The 25,071-nt window shown below is 37.8% G+C and overlaps 1 long non-coding RNA gene across 2 annotated transcripts in view; it reads left to right on the top strand.

The window, feature by feature from the left end:
- Positions 1 to 4,446: 4,446 nt before the first annotated feature.
- Positions 4,447 to 25,071, top strand: part of LOC139045199 (uncharacterized) — a 101,733-nt gene continuing 81,108 nt past the window's right edge. For both annotated transcript variants that reach the window (XR_011503096.1, XR_011503097.1), the window contains exon 1: positions 4,447 to 4,586. This is a non-coding gene — a long non-coding RNA (uncharacterized lncRNA). The remainder of the gene's footprint in view (positions 4,587 to 25,071) is intronic.

The following is a 25,071-nucleotide window of genomic DNA, read 5'->3' as shown; positions in this document are numbered from 1 at the left end:
ACCCTCGACATCCTTCAGCGCTATCTTGCTGTATGCTGTAAACACCATCCAAATTCAGCGTGTGAAAGAACCTGTGAGGGGAACACCAGTCTACCCTAGAGCCGATCTTGCCTCCGTAACAATAGCTGAACTGATCTAGAACTAGCAAAAAGCCATGGGTGAGGCCCAGTGATAGGTTTTATAAGATGCCACACGTATTGGAAACTTGGTAATAAAAGCATATAAAATTTTAATCTTCAACTTTTCCTTTTAAAAAGGTGACAAAGCAAATAGGGAAGTGATATGAAAATGTATTTTTAACAGTGTCAGGAGAGCAATGAGTTTTAAGTTCAAGTCAGTCCTTTTAAAGATATTTTAAAACTGAAAACAAACAAGAAAGTGCTTGAGAAAGATTGCTGATGACTCGTCTGTCCTTTCCAGCCTACAGTCTGTCGCTAAGACTGGTAATGCATCGCGGACAATAAGGAGATTCTTTAGATGCCTGTTTTCAACTTTTGTTTCTGTTCGTAAAGATTTCTGTGATTCTTAATAATCAGCTGTCCTTAGTTCTTAGTGTTACTTGGCTAATTTTATTTAACAGTTGTGTTTGGAGTGGGTAATTTTTCATCAGATGATGAAAAGATTGAGACAAAATTTTCAAGAAAGTTTTATATAATGCTATCATAATACGAATTATTTATCATTAAAATTTTAATAGTCAATAAGTACTTAATTAGGCTTATCAATGTTTAGTAAATATTCTTGATGAGGAGGCTGTTAGAAGATAATCTTCTTTCAAATTAGCTAAGTCGTGTCAATGTACCGTTTCCAAAAAGAACCAGAGTAGAGGCAAATTTCTATTATGAGTTACCTGTGAGGAATCTTCCCAACGCATTTGCATACCACAGTTCTCATGGGGATAATGTAATTCATACTTGTAGTGGGCATCACTTATGTGTAACTTGAATTATTTAAAGAGATCTGGATGGAGCATGCCTTTTGGCTCTGCTGAGCCATGGCAAGTTCCAGTGACACCAGGTAATCTATTGGCATACTGACTCTGCCCTCGGAAGCAGTCAACCTGGTCCTTTAGAGCCAGTTCGTGAAGCTTCGGGTAACTATGCCATTCGGCCAGATGGGAGGGCCTTAGCTCAAGCTCTGAAGACCATTGAGGAGATTCTAACCTGTGAAGGAACCAAGTGAAGACAATATCTCTACTTCTAGCCTGCTTTCTTTTGTCCCACAGCCCACAGTACCAGCTAGGAAAAGCAATGGCAGGAAGAACTCAGTGCCATCATTCTATGAATTCTCTTTGATATCCAGAAAGGTGGAGATTGAGCATTTTATCTTGGCTTAACTCTTAGATCACATACATCATGTTGTTAAGACCCTGAGCAGAAAAATCCAAACACAGAAAAGAGTGCTTGGTATGATCTCAGCCGAAGTGGGTGTTCTCTCTCCCCCCCTCCCCCCATCTCCTTTTAATCCCCTTTTTCCTAAAAGATTTGCTAAGCTCAAGACAACATATTTATGTTTTTCTCAACCACCCAATTCTCAGAGTGTGATGAAATCTGTCTCCCTTTTTATTAATTCTTGGCTATTTATGTGCATAAGATTGCATACCCAGCATAAGAAATCCTAGGTATAGTTTCCCTTTGGGAGAATCTCCTTAATTTATAAGTTTAAAAAACAATCATCTTGATAACCTAAAAGGGAGTTAAAAGTACCATTCCAAATTTGTTTTCAATGAGAAATGTGGGAAAGTGAGCTACCATTTCATGACATGTTGGATGATTTTGCTTTTTCTCTGGGTCCATAGCATCTTCTGGAGCCATGGCAATGAAGGTAGAAATTGTATTGAGAATAATTTGTGTCTGAGAATAATGTTTGCATATATTTTGTAAAATTAACTTAAAAAAACACTATATTAATTGAATGGGTCAAAAATTTAGGCGTTTTGTAGAAGAGGTCTAATTCAGAACCAGAGGAGGGGAGATTACAAGTGCACACCAGTGGGTTCGACAGGAAAGTCAGTGATCATACCACTAATCACAGATCCATTCTGACTGGGTCAGAAGCTACCCAGGTGCTTTTGTGGGGCACCACTTAGCTCCCTGTGCTTACTTAGGTGTGTTTCTTTGTTCCTGTGTTTGTTTAAGCCTATAAGCGTAAGTCATATCCTGGTATCAATCACTGTTATAGCTCATAGTAGCCACAGTGAGAAATTCGGCTTATGAAACAGAAGGCCTTGACCCTAATTAGCAATCAGGTGAGCAAAGCTGCTTTGAGCATAGAAATGCTGTATATCAATATATCATCAACAAAACTCGACTTCTTATCTGGAGACTAAGACTAGCATATAATTGAATATTTTCCCAACTTTTGGCAAAAGCATTGGAATTTTGGATCTATTTGCCAACAGAGCTAAATGCTGGAAAGGCATCCCCGGTGTTTGAATGGTTTGAGAGCGATGATAAATTCACTTTCATGGGTGCTACCAAGCCTTTAAGTGGAGATAGGGTTTATACAGGTTAGTTAATCCAAACCACAGTGATATTTAGAAATAAGTGAATAAAAATTATTGCATGTCATAGCTGGGGATAGCAGAGTATTTGTAAGATTGTTGAGCAACTTGCGTTACAGATACATACCAGGATTTGAATCTTCAGATCAGCAATCTCTACCCTGAGTTCATTTTAATCCCGTTAAGTTTGTGATCAGAGAACATCATTCATTCACTTATGCATTCATTCATTCAGCAGCCACTTTTTGGAAAGCCTGCGGTGTGTAAGGCATTCTGCTTAGGGTGGAGAATTTAGAGAAAAATGAGTTGACATCCTCACATTCAAGAAACTCACAATTCTTCACAGTGACTGATGACTTGAATATTGTTAACTGAAGTACACCTATTTTGATAAGAAATGGGTCGGAGGGGCATACACTGGCTAGAGTGAATTAAAAAGATGCCAACAATAGGGGAGGCGCTTCCTCCAGCAGGCTTCATTTATCTCATTTAGTAACCGTCCCTTTGTTTGCACAGTTCACCCCCTCCCGCTGCTGCGGAAAAGTACCAGGAGGAATATTGTTCTCGCAGATCTGCATTCCAGGCTTCCCCAATCCCACCTTTTTGTCGCTTTCAAAATATGTCCTATTTTTACTTTGAAAGCAGTGACACTGAAGGAGTAAGAGAAGTGACATGAAAAGCTTTTAAGGAATGAAATTTCAGATATGTATTGGTGACAATGACTCTTATCTACCTTACCTTGACAAAACAAAAGAAAACAAAACCCCCAAACAAAAAGTCACGGAACAGTTCCTTATAGCAGTTAGCTTTCTGACCAACAATACAGGAACGGTGGAGGTCCTAACAGCAGAGGAAACTCTGCCTGTGCCTCCGAGTAATGGGGCTGTGCCAGGCGGCCCCCTGACCAGCACTCACTCTGCTACAGCAGGATCGGCATGAAAAAAACCCTTCTCCTCCCAGCTCTTTCAAAAATTGAGATTGCCCATGATAAATGCTTTACTCTCAGAGTAACAGAGCTTGATCTGTCTTTTCATTAACTATCCAAATTATTGAGATGGCAGAGGAATTGTTCTTCAGAAGTGTAAACCAGTGTCTTCTGTTTCATGGATCAGAACAGATCGGAACTTGGGAGAACATCAGCTCTCTCAGGTGGTTATCCAGCAAAGTTCATGGGCTTTCCAGAATTGAGGCATCAAGGGCAGGCAGCTGAAGAAACAGATGAAATGGAGTAGCCTGTGACATTTCACTGGGCAAAGAAGTTTTAAGCTATTTTAAGTTTGTTAGGAAGGAATAGACTATTAAATGTAAAATATTCTTTACTCTTCATATATAATCAGAAGTCAATTTGATATTGAATTAATAATACTATTCAGAAAAATATTAGTAGACCTAGGAACAATGGGATTCTGTTGCTTTATAATAATTCCCACTTGCTAGAGTACAAATAATAAGTCCTTGTGGTATACTTGGATGGGGAAGACGGTGAAAGAAGACAACAGATATATTTAGGATTTTTCTTTTTATAATAACTTCCAAAGTATTGCTTAGTGTCCACAATGAATAGATCTAATTTTACTTTTTCTTTTCAAATACTAAATATTAAATAACATATTCATAATGGAAGTAAAATATCATTTTCACATAAGATTAATTCACACAAACTCCCACATAGTACAAAACATAATAATCAATATACTGTGAATATGCCATAAAGTAAAAAAATATATATATATATAATTTAAAATAGTGACAAGACCCCTGATTTTGGATTCTTGAGCCCACATTCCTTACAGAGTAGTGCCAATTTTCACAAGAGGAAGCTTAAAATTATCAGAATAAAATTAATTTTAATTCACTTTAATTAAAAATCCACATATTTGAATATATACATATGTATCTCCCCAAGATCATTTTTAGGAAGAGGGAGAACAGAAAGGAAAGGAAACAAACTTCTCCTGAGCGTCCGCTCTAAGTTTGCTCTTCATCCTCACGGCAGTCCTGTGATGGGGCTTTTATTATCCCTGCTGTCACGGAGGGAGGACTTCGGTCTCCAGAGTCTAAGGAACTTGCCCAGGATTGTAAGGTGAGTGGAGAACAAAGCCCTCTGCAGAGAGTCTAGCAAAGTTTTCCATCTCATCTTCCTCCGAAACTCTGGCAGGGCAGCACACAGAAGAGGAAGGGGTTGTGCTTTTGTTTGTATATTTCTCTGTTTGATGGACGCTCTAAAGTCAGACAGGTGCTAAGACTTTGGGCTCCGTGTCCAGGGGCCTAAATGAATCAGTTTCCTTTCTGACCTAGCATGTGAGCGCTCAGAGGTCTGAGGGGAAAGCCCTGCCTTTATTCTCCTTCTTGTTCTAATAATTAGACGAATAGCTCTGACTTGTCTCATTGAGTTGATGTTAGGAATAATTAGTTTAAATTGTTTAACATCAACATAAAGACTCTGAATTTTTTTTTAAACTCAACGTAATCTTTGATAATTAGTGTCAGAAAAGCTGGATCTTAACTTCAAAACTAATTTTTCCCTCTCTTAAAATGTGATTTCCATAATGGTTTTTATTGGCTCAGTGGGAAGACTGCCATCTACTGAATCAACAATACCTTTTCACATACTACCTGAGCAATTCCTAAAAACCGGTACTCCATAGAAGTTAAAGACATACGCATATATGAGGATATAAAGACATATGTGGATACTTTATACACATGTACACCTATATAATACATACACACATTCATCTAGATACATATATATGGATACATAGATACATATACATATGTATATTTGAATATATAAAGACATACGTATATATATATATATGCATATGTATGTATATAAATATACAAAATGAGAGTCATTTTACTCTCTTTGCCCACTTGTCTGTGATTTGCTCTTAGACTCCAAATATGTAGAAAATGCATTCTTTAGAAATTCAGGTATTCAGCTAAAGAATCTGCTTAGTATAGAATTAGATTTATTTACTACAAAGGAATTCTAAACGTTAACCTAATTCTCTGTTCCATTGCTTCTCTCAGGTCTTGAAGTCATGATATGTCTGATGATCTAAAACATATTTTTTTCTTTGCTCTCTCCTTCACGTCTCTGCTCCCACCTCACATTTCTCTCATAGATTCAGACATGGGAAGTAGAATTTTTTTCAAAGAGATTTTTATAATTTTTATAATTATTTCACTTTCATTGTGAACATGGGCCTTATGGTCGAAAAAAGTCTGCGTTGCTCAGTTAGCAATATGAAAGGACCATCTTTCAGGACGGCCTTTGTGCTTCAGATACGTGATCCTCCAGTCAAAAGGAAACCTTCTTTTTCAGTTTAATTGTACTTGGTAACAAAGTCTCTAACCGTGTGGCTTATTTGTTGAATGTGTGTGCCCCTTTCTTGCATGGAGCGGCCCATTTTTTGCTCTTCTGCTCAGTGACAGCCCAGCCCCAGGAGTCAGCAGGAAAACAGCCTGTTCACTCCTTCTGCTGAATCTTTTTGTTTGTTTATTTGGTTTTGGTTTCTGGGATATGTCACTCTTTGTGGGGATGAAAGTTTGCCCTGGGTTCCCTCATACAAATGAGAGCCCAGTTAGGACTTAATTTTTTTCCTTCTCTCAGGACCCCAATGAGGAGGCAAGTGGGTTTAGTATGGAAAATCTTTCCATCTATTCGGTTATATAGGTATTACCTTTCTCTCTATTGGTATGACTAGAAAAATGCAATAAAGTTAAAAACATCTATTGGGGGGAATTAAAAACAATCACTGGGTTTTCAAAGTCTATCTTTTAATATAAGATTCAAAGTCATCGTAATGAGACAGTCTTACAGCTTAAAAATGATCAGAAAAAGAGAAGAAAAAATCTACAATATTTCCTCACTCTAATTAGTTTCAATATGTGTTTGAAATATATAATAATTTGTATTATATTAGATAATGAAAATATATAATAATAACTGATACATAGAGTAGACAACAAAATTGATTACCTACTTGGTTTCATTTTCACGGATAGTTAAATCCATAAATATTGCAGCTAGACGTCAATGTTAAAATATTTACCTGTGTAAAATTTTTGTGGTTACAAAGTAACTTTAGTAAAATCCACATTCGTACTGCTTTAATAACAAAAATTCTTTATGCCGTAGCTTTCTAGAAACTCCCCAACTTCCTCATATATATCTTTGCAATTATACTTTTTCACCAAAAGTCCAAAATGGGAGGGGAGAAAATTACATTTGTACTCACAGACTTGTTGGAAACCGAGATTTAAAAATGAAAAAGATAGAAATTTTTCCAAAGCAAAGATATTTCCATGACACCATTTTCCAGTAAAAAATAATAGAAAGTATAAATTTGATATGGTTGAAGGAATCATTTTAAGGTTGTCAAATTTTTAATTGTGATTCTGCCAAACATATGTGTTGCCCCAACTATTGAAGCATTCAAATACTCTCAGTGTCTCTGACACACCTCGGTTATCACGTAACTGAAAGGGCAACCGAGAATCCAGAGCTAACATATATAACCCAAGGTAGTTCAGGGAAAATGTCTGATCCTCAGTCGTTGTTATTTTTCTTTCATCTGTGAAATGTAAGTCTTTGAAGATTTCGTCTCTAAGGTCATGTCCAGGTCTCTAATCCTATAATTCTACGAAATGTCTTTAAATCTTCATCGTCATCCTACTTCTTTCTTATGATAGATACACCTACAATTATAACTGGGATACTCAAAGAAAAAAATATGGATGTCTACAAGTACTAATACAAGATCAGAAAAGAAATTTCTGTCTTTGAAAGAAAGCTCCTTATCCTGAGCTTTCACCTAACATTCAGTTACGCCGTAGATTTTCTCAGGGGTTTTATTTCCTTTGTTCTTTTCCATATGCCTTTGTTCTCTATTTCCTGCCTGTTTATAGCACAAGGGCTAGGCTTGCAATTGTTTTAGCTCCTCCAATATGCCTTTACCACCAACATTCTTACCGGCACTTGTGTCAGCTTTCCCTCCCTGCACCCGGCAGCTGGTGCTGTGTGTGCGTCTTGTGGTGCAGGAGCGACTGTGGGACCCAAGATGGGAGAAGATGTGGGGGTGCAACTTTCTTGTGGTTTGAGTATAAGACTAGAGATTAGGAGACTCACATTTTTAAACTCAATTCTGCCAGATAAATAATTTGTCAAATGTAGTTTTAGAGTTCATGCAAATATTCTTTTCCTCTCCTCATTGTAACAGCTCTAAATGTTCTGCTAACAGACCTCAGCAAGGGAGGATGCTAGTCTACTCTACTAAACTCACCCTGTTTCTTTAAGGCCTCCTAAATTCCATCTACGGATAAAGCTTACTATGAAGAGTGACTTGGGTAAAAAATGTGCTGGTCATAGTTGATTTCAATTATTCTATTTAAAATTATGTAAATGTAACTCTTGGGTATTGCTTTTCCAGTGGGATTTGTGCTATAACAATAAGTTATTCAGCCTTGATTAAATCTAGTCCTGGTAACCATATTAACTAAGAAGACATATTTAAACAAATTGTCTAAGTCCTAACAAGGCTTCATAATAATGCTATGCTTCAAATAAAAAGAAAACATGCTCCTTTTGTTTCTTTGACCTATGACTAGGAAAAAAGTTGGATGGAAATATTGATGACTTTAGCTCTCTGAACCTAATTCACAGGCAATTTTGGAGGAGAAATTAAAATGTCCATTGTCTAAGTGGTGAACAGAAATAGGAACTTTTAAATTATGAATTGGGTTAACATCTGTTGGGCAAACTGTTTGCTTAGCCTTATTTTAACATTTTACTTCCCTCACTACCCTGTCTGTCTCTCTTGCACATCTGGGAATGTGGTGAGAGCACCACAGAGGCAATTATAAAGCCAGAGTCCAGTAAAGGACCCTGAATTTTCCATTTTTAGCCTCTGCTGCAACGTAAGGATGTCCCAAGACTGGCCTGTGTGGACTCCACAGGAAGAAAGATCTTTATTTAAAATACAAATGAGACCAAGGTTGCAAAAAACAAAAGAGAGACTTAAAGGGCCAATTGACGCCAGACAGACAAAACTATAGAGTTCATTTAAAAAATGCTGTTGAGGATGCTGAAATATTTTCATTTAAAGGAGAGTGTATCATCTTTTAAAGAGAAATATTTTAGAAACAAGAGTTAAAAGTTAAAAGATTCTGGTGGAAACTGGTTCGAACAGGCACGACATAAAAATTATCAAGGGCAGAGGCTTTGGTGTAAAACTGCTGAGAGTTCCTGTCCTGTCTCTGCCCCTTTCTGGTGTTGCCTGGGAGCAAATCACATAACTCCTTTAAGCCTCAGTTTTTCGTATGCAAAATGGGGATAAGATGATGATAATGATGATGATGGCATCTGCCTCATCCGTTATTGGAGGATTTACTAGAATGATGTGTGCATATGCTTATCACAGTGCTTGGCATATGGTAAACAAAATAAATATTACTAATAGCTGCTGGTCATAATGAGATTGTTGAAGAAGGACCACAATTACTGATGAAATATGGCAGCATCAAAGAAAGATTTAATAAGTCCCATAGTGAAACTGTGGCAATGATTTTTATAATGAAATGGGAAGCAATGTGACTTGCCAGATAGCATATGACGAGGCCATTCACTACAGAGGAAAACATTCTCTGCTTTATTTTGACCTTGTGGAATAGTCATGGTTCTGGTGCCTTCTCTGTAAGCCCATGGGCTGAGTGAGGAAGCGTTCCAACAAGGCATGCCAGTGGTCCCTATTTTCTCAAAGATCTCAAATGGTGCTACTAGGTATAGGAATTAGATCTGAAGAGATAAACCATGGTGATACCTCAAAATAAGTTAAAACACCAATCATTCATCTCCAATCATTCCAATCCTACCTTCTTCAAAAATCTTCTCCAGGGTGCCAATAATTTTTTTTTTTTTAATGTAAAACAGATGATGGCACTCACCTACTTGGAAGTGTTCAAAAGATACGCAGTGCTGTCAGTGTAAATCCCAAAGCATCCTACAAAGTTCTCCAGAATTGCCCTCGTTGCTCCAGCCTCACTTAGGACCGCTCCCCTGCATGCCCCAGCCTACCACAGTGTTGGCAATTGCCTTGATGCCCTGAGGTCTCCTTTGCTTCTCTTACTCGACTTATATATCATTTCCTCTTCTTTGAACACTCTACCTCTAGCCATTGGACAGGCTAATTTCCATTAGTCTTTTAAGACTCAGCTCAACCACATTCCTCCTTGGGGAAGAATTTCCTCTCCTTCATCCCACTCCGCACTAGCTGTTAGGGGTCCCCAGGTGTCCAATTCCCTGTCCGTGTGAAAGTGGAGTACAGTTCTCTTTTACATATTTGTAGCCCTGGTATCCCCCCACTTAGAATGAGTCTTGTTCTTAGCTTATAGTATACATAATCTCAATAAATACCACGTGACAGAATGAACTGTTCTCAGAATCTCTTCTAGACCTGTCTTTTGTATATCAAAGTGAATATTCATAGTTTCTGATTTTTCATTCCTTTGGAGTGATACCAGCCTGTTCCCCAAAGGTCAGACTCCTTGAACCTTAGGTCTTAACAACATAAATTGAGAAAAAGTCTAAGAAGTTATGGTACCTGCAATATACACCATAACATTTGACAGCAGTGCAATTTGGCTTATTTAATCACAGATTCAAGGAAAACTCCAAACAAGGACCTCATGCATTATTTTTGAAGAGTAATATCAACTTGATTCTTATCCCAATGTTAGAGGTGTAGGTTTGCCCTTTATATAAAAACAGCATGTAGGATTCATCAAGAGCAGTTGATGTTTTATTCATCATAAAATGCATCGTTGGCATCTGATAAATGTTAAATGATAATAACAAGGAGGCTAAGCAAAGCCTAGTTTTAGATATGCCTGTGCTAAATGGAAAAACTAACCCCCTGTGTCTACACTGGCATCTGTTTGTGCGTCCTCACTGCTCTTGGCTTGAGGATGACTACATGTGACTAAGGGACAGACCCTTTCACAGCAAGATTACGCGGTTTGTTCACTGCCCTCTCAAGTTCCCTCCCAAATATCTGCAGCCATTAATGTAACGAATTTGGCTGCCATTTCAATGTTTTTTCAGATTTTTGATTTTCAAATAACATTTTTAAGTTTATTTTTTGCACAACCTTGGCCTGTTATTCACATCTTTAGAATTGGTGTTATAAGTATGTATTCCCATATTCCTCAGGCTCTTTAAAGAAAAATTAGACGCCTTTAAATACAAATATGTGAATATCTAAACTACAGGGGCAAAGGAGGCGATTCTAAGGAAAGATAACCCAAGAAAGTCTTTATTCTGTTGAGAGGGCAACTGAACACTTAGCAAGAATGGTTTATTGCCATTGACCTGATTCTTATATGCCTCTCATTTTGTCTACTGTACAATACGCCTCTTTATGGAGTGAGTTCCATGTGCAGAAAAAATGTGTTCAGTTCATAGGAATATAAAACTATGTCCAACTGTATTCTATAATGGGGAAATAGCCATAAATATGAAGTGAGTCAAGGCACTCAATTATTGCTCCCTTTCCTTTGAAGTAAAATTATATTTTGATTGTCCAATTGAAAATACAGTAGCTTATCTGTTCAGAATAAATTTGTAATCTATCAGAAAGCCATTCATTGCCTGGGAAATCTCATTTTCCCCCAATTATGCTACTCAATGTGTTTAATCATTAACTTGAAAAGAAGAAATTCAGTTAAAGCAAAAAGAAATCGTGAGGCTTCATCTTACTGCTAAATTATCTCTCGATTAGTGTGACAGTAAGCATTGAATGGCAAAGAAAACTAAATAGCTTTCTTTTTTTCCCCTAAAAGTAGAAGTTTAAGACCTTCTTTGCAACTTAATGTCAAATACCAAATATTTATTTAAAATAATAGAAAAGGCTCCCTCCACCACAAATAAAGTACAGATTGAAATTTGGAATTCAGAAGAAAGGTTTAGCTGTGATTTCTTATATAATCCTTTGATTTCTTAATTGTTTCTTTCAATGAAAGCTGATACAGTTTTGAGACCCCCAAAGTGTTCTTTTACTGAGTTTCTTGGGATTCACATATAAATGAAAATAATATATTCAAAGTCCAGGTAAATGAATCAGACATAGTTACTGATTTTGCCTTTGGACTACACGTGGTTTTGAACTGAAAAAAAAAAAAAGTATTTATTCCATTTAAAATAGTTTCCAAACGCGTTTTACAAATTCATTATTACAGGCAAGTGTCATTAGTAATTAAAACCAAAATCAGATCTCAAGCCCATCTTGTCTTAAACAGATGATATTCTTATTAATGGGAAGAAAATAATCATGAATTGTATGGTAAATGTGATTATAAGCCTCTTAGATTTAGATTCTAAAATATTTGGGTCAATTTTTGATTAGGTTCTGTGTAAATACACACGTGATTAACTAGTGGAGTTTAGACATAACTTGGTGGTATTTTTGTTCACAACAGTCCTAGACGTTATGAAGGATTTCAAAGGCAATGGCTTTCTTTTGTCACTCTGGGGCCCAGAGGAGGAATATGCATGCACAGACACACATAAAATATACAAAACTTTTTTTCAAATACATTTATTAGGTACCTCCTGTAAGTTCTATGTCCAGTGGTAGACAGTGAGGATATCAACATGAGTAAGATACACCCCTTCACTTGACTTCAGTCTAAAGGGGGAGACAGGTGTCTGTATGGGGGTAGAAGGACATAGTAGAAAACACAGTTGAGAATAAAAATTCAAGGCTAACTTCTATGTGCTCTTTTAATTGCTTCATTTCCACCAGCGAAACTTCCTTTGGACTTTCTTGTATAGATAGTGAAACAAATACTAAATTCTGCCTGTCCTTGTAGGCAGCCGCTGAGAGCTCTCCAAGAGGTTATGTATCAGTGTCTTTAGGTTTCCTTTTGAAGCCGGGTTTAAAGAAAAAATACTCGACCATAGATAGATAGTCCAAATGTTTGAGGGCAACTGAATACTCCTTTTCATATTTTCCCTTTCCCATTGTTCCTGTCGTCTTTCCCTCTGAATGGTTGCTTATTATATATATTTTTATATATCTATATATGGAGAAATTAGGCCTGAAAGCATTTTATGAAACATAATTATAAGCTACCTCAAAAGCCACAAGAAGAGGAAAAGAGCTTGAAAGAAAGAACAAAACTAAAACTAAATCTTCACATTTCACATCCAGTAATTCTAGCTCCTCAGTGTAATGGAATAGTAACAGAAACAGGTAAAAATGCAGAATTGTGGCCTTCAAAGTGCAGGGACTTCGTGGGAAGTGGAAAACCTGATTGTGGAAAGATCAGGTTCTTAAGATAAAAGTACAAAATTTAGGTATGTTTAATGTGGGGAAATGACGACAAAGTTTCATAACCAGTTACTTTTATTTTATTTAATACGATTTATTGTGACACAGAACAACACTTTTTAGCATTCCTTTAGTAAGTCTTATGTGTACTCCAAACGCCTGCTTCTGGGACTCTATCTGAAAGAGGCAATCCAGTGTGGATTTATAAACTCTCCTTTTCCCATGCTACCCCTTTTGAACTTTATTTGAGGGGCTTGCGAGTGAGTGTGTGCGGAAGAGGAGTGGATATAAATATGTTTTTCTAAGCAATTTCCCTTTAATTAAAAATGTGTTTTGGATTTATATTTATTTACACTTGAATTATCAAAATGTTCCTTTGGAAGAATTTTTTCCCTTTGAGGCATCTTAACTCACCCTCCCGGAAGCCACATTTTGCCATAAGTAGAAAAACTCCACACCAAGAAGCTGGAATTTTGTTTCAGACTCTAACCCTACAATTTTGTGTGGGTTTTAAACCTGGCAAAACTCCTGATCCCGTCCCTAATCACAATCCATAATAGTACAGTGTGTGACAGTGGGGACAGAAGGACGCTCCCGAAATAGACCAATAAATCCATCCAGGACAGTCGTCTGTGTTTCACTGTTCCCTCTGTCCACTGATCCCAGGGAGAATTTTCCCTCCAAACAGACCTGTCTTTGTCCCCAAGATATTAGATAAACAGAGATCCTGAAGTCTGCTAACAGAAATTACAGGTCTAATTAGGGATGCTCGGCTCACTCACTGCTCACCGTTCATTTTAAACGTGCAGCTCACATGTTCTGCCTTGATTCTTGGGGCCTGGAACCTATTCCACTTAGCATATTCCCACACTGTGGGACCCATTGTGTTCTTTACCCAAGAGATTGTTTCACTTATAAATTTTCCTTTCTCAAAGGCAGGGTATAAAACAGACAAAATAGGATTTACACCTAAACCCACTAACTTGGAGGATCTTTAGCTATCTTATCTCTTTGTTGGAAAAAAGAAGGGTTTTCTCTGAGTCATCCCAACTGAGCCAAACATTATTTTCTCCCCCGAGAGGCTTAGCTGGAGGCCTGCTTAATCCTGACAAAGAGTCTCTTAGCTTTGCTGGCTTTGCTTCCTGTAAATGTGGCATGGCCTTGCCTTCTAGATAACAATGTGCTCCACCCTCAAGGACGGGCCCATGGGCTGAGAGCGTCTGCTTGGTTGTTAACCACAGCCTCTAAACCTCCGTGGGTCAAAGCCTGGGCCTTTTACTGCTTCTAATGGCGTATGTGGAGAGTGCAAATGCATCACAACAATGAAAGTAATAAGAGCATCTTTAAAAGGTATTTGTTAGCACTCACCCCTTGGACTTAACTATTATTTAAGGGAAACATTGTAATTGTGGTGAAATTATAGATTACCATTTTTCTCAGACTTCCTACAGTTAACCTCTACCCATTATGCTCCTATATTTGGAATAGTCCACTGAGCTACTTGGAGGAAGGCCAGAGCTCAGGGCTTGCAACTGGAGTTATAGGAGAAAAAAAGGAGAAACTTTTATGATAATTCTTATTTCATAAAGTGTCACGTTATTTATAGAAAAATGAGACAGTAAAGTGTGCTTTCTTTTAAATCTGGCCTTTACTGCACCCTATAATTTATGGTAATATAATAAGTGATTTGAAAATAAAGATTTGAGACAACATTTCAGCATTAGTGTTTTTAAGACAAAACATTCAAAATAAAACCTAAACCACCAAAGTGAACTCTATCATTAAATGCCTACTTTTTGCTAAATTTGTAGTTATGGCAGCTCAAAATCTCAAACTCTTCAATTGTGACCTCTTGCAAAGTAAAAATAATTGTATTATTTTCTGTGGCACAAGAGTATTATGGCCCATTATTTTTTTCCTCCCCAAAGTCCAAGTGGATTTGCATCAGCTGCTATTAGATGGGATTAATGAACTTAGAGGAATTTAAATAACAGGATGAGATTTCAGAGATGAACAAACCGCCTATAATATTTCAGGCTCCTGATTCTGAATTATTTCAGCTCTGTCTCATCAAGGCTCATTGAATCTTATCCCGTTGTACATTTATAAATCAGTGTGAAATTTTTAGCTTTCATGAAATAAATTAAATTCAAAAACCTCCTTTCCTGCCCATGGTATGCAATCTACTAACGTACTCTTGTGCCAAAAATTAATATGAGAAATTCTGTAAATAATAAATGCCAGACAGTTCAATTGAGATCATTAATTCTGTGAAACAACTCTCTCACCTTCATTCATGAATTTTTCTGTCATTTAAGAAGAGAACACTGTGTATCTCAAGGCCCAGGGTAAAATGATGATGATGAGAAATCCCTCAAGGCGCAGACTTCCCTTCCCCTCCTGGCCACACATCCCCACTCGACACCCCCTTGTCTTGGGGGCTGCTCTCAAATGGTTTTATGACATTCTGTGCTCATTTTACCTTTTCCCTCTTAAGTTGTTCATTTTTCTTACCAGCTTTCTAGATAATTGATCCTATTCCAGCCCTCCTTCTAGAGTCAGAGTACCCTCATCATGGAGGCAAAAAGACCCTGCTTCTTACTCTATTGTTAGGGCTGATTTTGTTTCTTCTTGTCTGTATTTAGTGAAAAAGTAAAAAGACACCTCTGTTTACGAATCACTTAAGATTTTAGTTTTTGTAGGGGGTCTGAAGCCATTCTAGCGTCATCTTAAAGTTCTATGCTCGTGATCAAATTTCTCCACTAAAATCTCTTCTGGGCCAAAGGTTCTGCTTCCTCCTCTTGAGGTACAAGAAGTATCTGTTGAATTAATTTGAATTGGAAGAGATTGGTATAAATTAGTGGTTCTCAAATTTGAGCACGTGCCAGAATCATCAGAAGGCTTACTAAAACACAGATTTCTGGGCTGAACCCATTTGGTTAGGAATATAGCCTGAGAATTTGCATTTCTAACAACGTCCCAAATTTTGCTGATGCTGCTGGTCTGGGGACCACATGCTGACAAGCTTGGAGTAGATAACCTTGAAGGGCTCTCAGTTTCTTGTTTCCACATACTGAAGTATGTGGAATATCTGTGATATAAATTAAAGAGAATCCTGTCTATTGCCATTGAATGGTAAAGAAATTTTAAAATTTTTGAGGGAATATTCTTAGGAATCAAGTACATTTTATTCCTTCATCATTCTATCACTTCAATAAACTAATATTCTCACTCATGGAGAGGTGGATCTAACTGCTTTATGGATTATTGCAGGAAAAAAACGTATTCCACCAGCTTAAAGAATTTGCTTAATTATAGAGTACTTTTCAGGCAATTCCCTTGCCCTTGTGTTTGTTTTGTGTTTTAATGTTTAATGAATATTTTGTGTGTTCCAGTATTTAAAAGCAGGCAGATATAAAGAGATATTAAAATTTACAATACCATTTAAGGTTTTACACAATTTTGTAATAGGTGATCCAAATAATAAACCTAGTCTAACAAACCTTAAAGAAGCTGGTTAAGGACTTTGCCTCCATTGTTTCATAGAAGCATGTTGAATGCAGACTGTCCCTGGGTGCTTTAGGCTTCAGCAAAACAGCATCTTTGGGCATTGCAGAAAGTCAAGCTCTTCTCTTCATTGTTAACAACCCTGAATTACCTTAATTCACCTTTATGAGCTGCTCTGTGCCCACTGCCTGTCACTAATTTGATCACAAATACTACAATTAACATTCAGGCTGTAAAATGGATTATCCAAAGAAACTCCAGCATCTGGGTTAGCCCTCTGTTCGTCCCCGGTTTATGAGATTAATAACCTTTCACAACATGCACTCGTGGTCTTCAGTATCCCTCCGTGGGCTCCTAGACGGGAACTCCACTTCCTCAGTTATTAAGTTAAATGTCTTTTTTGGTCCCAATGCCTGAAATGTCTGGTGTCTATTCAAGCTATTGGATAACAGGTACTTCTTAGAAACATCTACAAACAGCATCAGCCAGTTGTTATTGACATTAGGGATATAAGAAGGGCCAAACCTCAACAGAAGCTCAGGAAAGGGACCACCAGCAAATCTGGTGTCACACAAAGACACTGAAGATTGTTTGTATAAAATTTGTGAAGCAAAGGATTGAGGATGTTGTCCATAGACGTTATACCCCAAATCACCTTCTCACTCTTTACTTCACAGTTAAATAAATTGTATTCAAAATGGCCAAACAATGAAGACCCTGAGATGGTCCCCTAAAGTCTCGCTGCTCTGAGGGTGGTCGACAGGTCTGTAGCATGAGCATCCCCTGGAAGCCCATCAGAAATGCAGCCTCTCATGAACTCAGAATCTGCATGTTAACAAGATCCCCAGTAAGCCATATGCATAGTCAAGTTTGAGAAGCATGTTCTAAAGCATTTGTTCTTGAAATATGTGCTACAGACCACCTTACCAGCACCACCTGGGTTGCTTCTTAAGAATTCCTGTTTTGTTCACCATCTGGGTCCCTTTTAGATCTCTTAATCAGAATTTCTGAAGGTGATGCCCAAGAATTTGCATTTTAAACAAGTACTATAGGTCCTTCATTCTCAAAATGTGGTCCAAAGAATGACAGGATCAGCATGACCTGGGAGCTTGTTAGAAATTCAGACTCTCAGGCCCCACCTGCAGCCTGCTGAATCAGGACGGGCATTTTAACACGGTGCCCACGTGATTCCTGTGCGCATTAAACTTTGAAAATCATCACTCAAGGTGATTCTTATGCATACTAAACTTAAAAAAACACTGTCCCAAACCACACAATATTGTGTTAGGCGTGAAAAAAAGCTTTGTGATGGTCAGTCGCCTGTAGCTTTAAATGTCAAAAAAAGAGCTTGACATCCAGGCCCACTTCTAACAATCACAGGGCCTGGGACAAGCAAACAGTTGAGGCCCATATACCGTGTGCCTAAATATTTACAAATTCTCAGTCAAGTTTAAACAACTGTAAAATAAAATATTCTCTGTCCTACTTGGAAAAATTTACCTTTCTATTCCCTGAAAGGCCAGGTTTTAGGATCTTTAGTCTTTTGGATTTCTGTGCTAGGCTGTGGTAGAGCAGAGAGCCCAGCCCCAGCCCCTGGTTTGCGATCTGCTCCCTTTCTCTTGACAGCCCTGGCTCTCTCCTACTCCATGAGGCCTCAAGGACAAGTCTATGGACACCCCAGCTTGCACATTGCCAATACCTGGGCACAACAAGAAGCGTGGACTCTGACACCATGGACTTTGCTCAGGAGAACAGACCCAGGAGAGAGGCGTGTGCCCTGGAAGTGGGCACAGAGCCTTTTGGGAAGGCAATTCGAGCTTCAGGTACTCCAAGCATCCTTAGAGGAGAGGACATGTGCTTTGGGTAGCATGTCCCCTTTGCAAAGGAGACTTCTTACCCTGTGGGGAAGTGTTAGAACAGAGCCTGGTATGGGCCACAGGTGACGGCTCTTCTTCCCTGGTCTAAGGGTAGTACTGCTGGCAGTCCTAGAAGCTGGTGACTTTCTGAACACAGCATATCACAGGGCTGTGTGGAATCGGGCTAAGAGCGGGGAATCTAAAGTCAGGCCTGTCCTGGCTCATATCTCAGATCCACCACTTACTCTCTGTGTGACCTTCAGCAAGTTATGACTCTCAAATTTTTTTGTCGTTAAATGAGGATAATGAAGAGAACACCTAATAGGACTATTGTGAGAGTTAAACAAAATAAGCATTTAAAGCAATTAGCACAATGCCTAAAACATAGAAACTCTCAATAAATGCCAGGTATTATCATTATGGATTATTATTTTCCCAACATTGCTACTTAGGCCTGAAATACTGACAAAAACATTTTAATATATATAAATCACCACTTGTGACAATTTATGTTTTAAATAAAGTAGGCACCTTTGTTCATAAGTAATGGCACATCAGGAGACTTTTAGGTAGAGGAGAAACCTCATTTTTTTAAAAGAACAGTACTTCTAGTAGTTTGTGAAAATGGTCTAAAGGGGCAGAAGCTAGTGCCAAGAAAAGCAATAGGAGGTGCAAAAGAATGAGAGATGCGTTAGCCAGCAGGACAGAAAATAGAGGGGAGGAGCCGGTTCTGGAGATGTGGCTACCATGGAAACTAAAAGGACTCGGGAGAAGGCACTGGGAAGAGGGGACCTGGGACTCCAAGGAAGGAAGAGGCAGAGAATTTCAAGAAGGAGGTTGAGGAGAATGAGGAATGAAAAACTGACTCAAGCTTCACAGGAAGGCGGTAATTGGTGATATTGCCACCAAGCGTTGCAGCTGAATTAGGAGGACTGGTTCAGGGGTGTAATTCTAAGAGAAGAAGGAAAGATAAAGCCCAATGGCATTTTCAGGGGAGAACAGGGTCAAGAGAAGATAATTGGGTGGTGTTTGTTTTTACGTGTTTGAGAGTAAAGCCTTCATCTTACACATTCGTTGAAAGCCCACTGCCTGTAGCAAATTGCATGCTATTAAATACTGGGACAAATTTAAAAGATGAGGGGAAAGATTCAGAGGAAAAGGAGAAGAAAAAGAAGATATAAATTGTCAACAGTGTCCCAGAGAGAGAGATTCTGACCCCTGTACTGGTTCAATTAGGGGACTTTTCAGAAGATTTTTTCTAATTAATTGTATTTTCTCTGTAAAGAATAAAGAAGGGATAAGAGATCTTCTGCAGAATGTTAGGCATAAAAAAAGTAAAGTAACCTAACAGGTAAATATGCCTTTCGGACGTGGTTATTTGGATATGGCTGGATGGGCAGGCTTTTCTATGGCATTGATTGTGTGATAATTGCCTCATATTTCCACTGTCTGGGTAGATACTGCTTGTGGATTTTAGATCTTTCCCCAGAGCTATGAACTGTCATCATAGTTCATGCCTTACAATAGAAGCTAAACAAGGCTTTTTGGAAAGAGAGAAGAAATGTTTTGCATCAAACTTCATGACACGCCATGCAGCTAATGCGTTTTGAATTCCACACTCCAAAACATCTGGCAAGGCTCCCATGATTCATACATCCATTGAGAGCTTGGAGCTCCAAATTTAGTTAAATAAATTGTTAAGAATGTGTTTTTATTATATAAACTTGAGCTCCAAATAAGTCCAAATACTCTTGGAAATTTCAAACATGAATCCCATAAATAGTTCTAGAGATTTTGACTGGAAGGGTCTTAAGGACTAAACAATTATTTAACAATGATTTTAGTGCGAAGAACATACCACTGAATTGTTGTGTAGCCTTTAACTGTTGTGAGCGTTGTTTGCTGACGGGAAATTTCAGTAATCGATAATTGATATTTAGCATGGTTATTTCTGCCCTACAAGGAAATATGTAGACACTCAAAATATTTTGCTGTGTTTTGAGTAAATTTTAAACCTTGAAACTGTTGGCGCTGTGCCTAGAGTAATTGTTTCCTAGTGAAACATTTTCCATAACAATAATTAAATTTGAATTTATGAAAGTGTTAAGGACATTTTACATTAAAACGATAATTAACTACAAGGAAGCTAATTTTAAATTTACTCTCGGTACTCTAATTTACAAATTATTTTGAATTCATTTTTCCTAGTACCTAAAGCAGCGCTGCTTAAACTTTAAGGTGAACAAAAGTCCCCTTGAAGAGCTTGATAAAATGCAGATTCGGGATCGAACCTGAGACTCTGTGTTTCTCATAGGCCTCCTGTGATGCCCTGGTCTGCAGACCACACTTTGAGTCGCAAGGATCTAGTGTTTTTCAGAAACTGCAACCTACAGATAGTTCAGGGAGTGTGTTTTGGGTCTGCCCCTTAGCCAAACAGAGTAATAAGAGAAAGGCAAAATTCTATAGTTTAGAATTATTCTGATCAGTAAATTTTGTTGATTTGGCTACTTTTTTTCTGAAAATGGCAACTTCAGGTAAGCATTAGGAGCCTCAGACTCTCCTGTTTTACTATTTTACTTACTGCACTCACAGTAATCAGAAAACTCTCCAAGCGTTCTCTATGCTGGTAAGCGAGCAGCTCTTCATTAGAGAGGCTGCTCAGAGCAAAATGAATCCAATACAGCGTCTACGATCCTGCCCATCAGTTCTTTCCATCACAGAAGTGGAAAGGTGTTGTATGAGTACTTAGAAATTTTTCTTGGAACTATTTCTCAGCAACGAATCAAAATGGTATTTGTGGTCTAGCCTGCAAGCGTCTGCATGATGTGGCCCTGCCTCACCCTCCAGCTTCTGCTCTTCCTCTGCCTCCAGGGCACTGACAGCAGCCTTCTTTCAGTTTCTCCAGTGTGACTGGGGCCTTTGCACTTAACTGCTCCTTTTGCCTTGCACACTTTGGCACTCTCTCTCCACCTCAAACCCCAACAGCCAATTAACTCCTGCTTATATTATACATACCATACATACATATACGATATCTCAGCTTAAAGGGCTCATACAAATCAAGAGCAAAAAACTAAACAATCTGATTAAAAAATGGGCAGAGGATATGAAGACATTTTTCCAAAGAAGACATACAGATGGCTGAGTACATGAAAAAGATCTCAACATCACTAATCATCAGGGAAATGCAAATCAAGGCCACAATGAGATATCACCTCACACCTGTTAGAATGGCTATTATAAAAAAGACAAGAAATAACAAGTGTTGGTGAGGATGTGGAGAAATAGAACCTTTGTGCACTGTTGACAGGAATGTCATTGGTACAGCCACTATGGAAAGCAGTATGGAAGTTCCTCAAAAAATAAAAATAGAGCTACTGTATGATCCAGCAATCTCACTTCTGGGTATTTATCCAAAGAAAACAAAAACACTAACTGGAAAAGATACATGCAGCCCTATGTTCACTGCAGCATTATTTACAATAGCCAAGATATGGAAACAATCTAAGTGTCCACTGATGGATGAGTGGATAAAGAAAGCAAGGTATATATGTACAATGGAATATTATTCGGCCATAAAAAAGAATGAAATCTTGCCATTTGCAACAACGTGGATGGACCTTGAGGACATTATGCTAAGTGAAATAGTCAGAGAGAAAAAGACAAATACCATATGAACTCATTTATATGGGGAATCTAAACAAACAAACAAATAAAACCAAACTTCTAGACACAAAGAACAATTTGTTGGTTGCCAGAGGCGGGGGGTGAGGGGTGGGTGTAATGGGTGAAGTGGGGGCAAAAGGTACAAACTTACAAGTATAAAATAAATAAGTCCTGGGGATGTAATGTGCAACATGGTGGCTATAGTTAATAATACTGTAGCGCATATTTGAAAGTTGCTAAAGGAGTAGATATTAAAAGTTCTCATACGAGAAAAACAAATTTATAACTATGTGTGGTGATGGATGTTAACTAGACTTATTGTGGAGATCACTTCACAATATATACAAAAATAGAACCATTATATTGTATACCTGAAACTAATATAATGTTATATGTCAATTATACTTCAATTAAAAAAAAAAAACAACTACGGGTTCTCCCCAAGGTTCTCCCTGAGACCCCAGCTTGTGGTAAATTTCTCCTAGCACCTTATACCTTTTTCCAAATCAGTTAACATAATTAGCCATTATACATTTATTTCTTCCTTCAATTATTTAAAACTAAAAGCCCCATACCTACAGGAACAGGTTTGTTTTGCTCCTCCCTGTGTCTCCTCCCAAGCACAGTTGTGGGCACACATCTGGGCTCTCAGAGGCAGCGGTGGAGGAAGGAGAGTCTGGTCATTTTCTCTTCCTGAGACTCGCACTCTGCACTTGTATGGAGCCCGCTAACAGGCATTTATCAACCTCTCGGGATGCTCAGGCTGTTCTGACGCACACACGTTATCCTCACAACTGTAAGATGGCTATTAACGTAACAGAATTCTAGGATGAAAGGGCTAAAAAGGATCTAAATTTACAGGAGGAAAATCTGAGGAAGCGGGAGGCTGATCGCTTCCTATCACTCACCTAGTTCGCATCCACGGGAGACAAGAACTCACCTCCCTTGACCTACAAACCTATGGTCATCCCCATAGCACATGTATGTTTATATCGAGGAGGAAATGTTTGCAAATATAGGCAAAAATGACATTTTATTCCCCTTCAGTTTTCACTGAATGTTAACTATGCAACTTATGACTAATATCCATAGTGGAAGGCAGACTTAGACTATCAAAATAAGACATCAGCATTTCCCCCAGTTTATGTTGTTTTCAATTTTTCCCAGACTAATGCCGCTTGAATCTGTTTACTCCCATCAATCCAGGCCTCCTAGACATTTATGTGTATTGTAACCAGCCAAAATTAGTTACGAACTCCTTTATATATTTTTGATGGCTGGATTATGTATCTTTCCCATAGAGTGAGAGTTCTTTTCAAATTGTTAGATCCTAAGAGTCAGGGGGATCATATCTACAATTCCTTCTGGAAGTTCATATGTTATATTGAAATAAATGTTGCCCACTGACTTTGGCACCAGAAAAATGAGGATCAAAAAGTATAACTTTCCCCAAGAGTAGAATTCATTTATTTGTCCCATCTTTCCTTCTCAAGGAGATTTCCTAAATTTGAAATTTATCTTCTGTACCAATTATTGAATTCATGACTCACCTTAGCAGCCTCAGAAACCCTCTCTCCCCAATATAAAATGAAATAAGAAATCATGCAGCAAAACCTATTAGTATCAGTGGTTAATTCTGATTCTAAGTAGTCAGAAGGCTCAAAGGCGCTGCTGAGGGAAACGCACGAGTTCCTCATAAGAAAAGCCTTTAAGGAATTTGCCAAAGCCTCATATGTCACTCCATGACAACCTAATATTAATGAATACATCTTGAAAGGGAATTCTGAATTAAGTGGTGGTTTTTATTAATTTCTCAAACTGCTTTGGCCTAGTGAACCATGCATGGGCTTTGACTACAGAAGGTGGGGAGCATGGGCTCTGGCCCAAACGCTGTCAAAAGATAAGAAATGGCTCCGACAGACATCAATCTGTTACTGTTCACAGGGCTGTCTCTTCCCCTCCTTCTCCTTCCAGTTATTAAGCAACAGTGTCAGTCATGGGCCCGTTCCTCTTTTCTCTTTTTATTAATGATTTAACATGGATATGTCATTACTGCTCTATACATCTTTATGCAGATGGCACGACTGTGCATTTTAATGGCAAATCTGTTTCTCACTTAACTACTGAACTGCAAAAAGACTTTGGCAGACTGGTTCCAGGAAAACAAACTGGTTTTAAAAGCAGCAAAAACTAAAACAATGGTTTTTGGCTCTACTGCTCATCGGGAGCTTGAATAGTGATTACTTTGAAAGCCAGAATGATTTGAGAAAATGGCTTATTAGAGGCAATTTTAAAATATTAGATTGACTTTGAGTATGTTATATTGTGTTTTGAAAAGTTGGAAGACTGGACTACAGAAAGAATAGAAAGAATTCCCTTGGCTTTAAGTTATAGAGGTTTTTTTTAATTATATGTAGTATTTCTCACTTGCTAATTAATACCAATGGTAATTTTTCTTTTATTCAGTTTTCTAAAAAACAATCATTTAAAAATAAATTTGTCTTAAAAATATTAGTGTTTAATGTATGTACTCAACAAATATAAACCATATCTGTTAAAATAATTTCTAAGAATGGAAAGCACCCGAAACAAATATAAGTTGGGGCTGACTTTGGTTACCTAAAGTAAGTCAAAATTCATCATTTTAACCTACATAAAATGATTTTAAAATGCCATGTTTTGAAAAAGATCAACCCATAATTGTTTACATTGTTACATTGTATATATTCGTTTTAATTCTTTTTTTAAAGGGTATTAATTTTTGAATAATAATGACAATGTATCCTCACCATAGAAAATGTAGAAGAAAAGGAAATTAAAAACTTTACATAATCTCACCACCCAGGATGCTTTTCTTTTTCTTTACTGCTTGTGTAATCTACAGATCAAAAAGATGCTCTAAAATAATATCATAAAAATAAGTTAATACTAGAAAGAACCTTGGTGATCATCTAGGCTAGAGATTTCCAAACTTGTCTTAATTTTGAGATTCTTTCATTTTGAAAAATTGAACATCCAAAACAAATCAAAGAGGATCTACCCTAGTGAGAATAAGAAAACCAGAGCCGTGTCTGCTTATGCCATTCCCTCTTCTCTTCTCCTCCCATTTCTCAGAAGAGCAGTTTAAAGTCAGCTTTCTAGCTCAATTCCCGTATTTTACAGATAAGAGAAACTATTTCCAGAGTGGTTACTGACTGGTCCAAAG

The sequence above is a fragment of the Equus asinus genome, chromosome 4 (genome assembly GCF_041296235.1).
Source record: "Equus asinus isolate D_3611 breed Donkey chromosome 4, EquAss-T2T_v2, whole genome shotgun sequence".
Taxonomy (NCBI): domain Eukaryota; kingdom Metazoa; phylum Chordata; class Mammalia; order Perissodactyla; family Equidae; genus Equus; species Equus asinus.
This window is presented reverse-complemented; position numbering and strand designations above follow the sequence as displayed.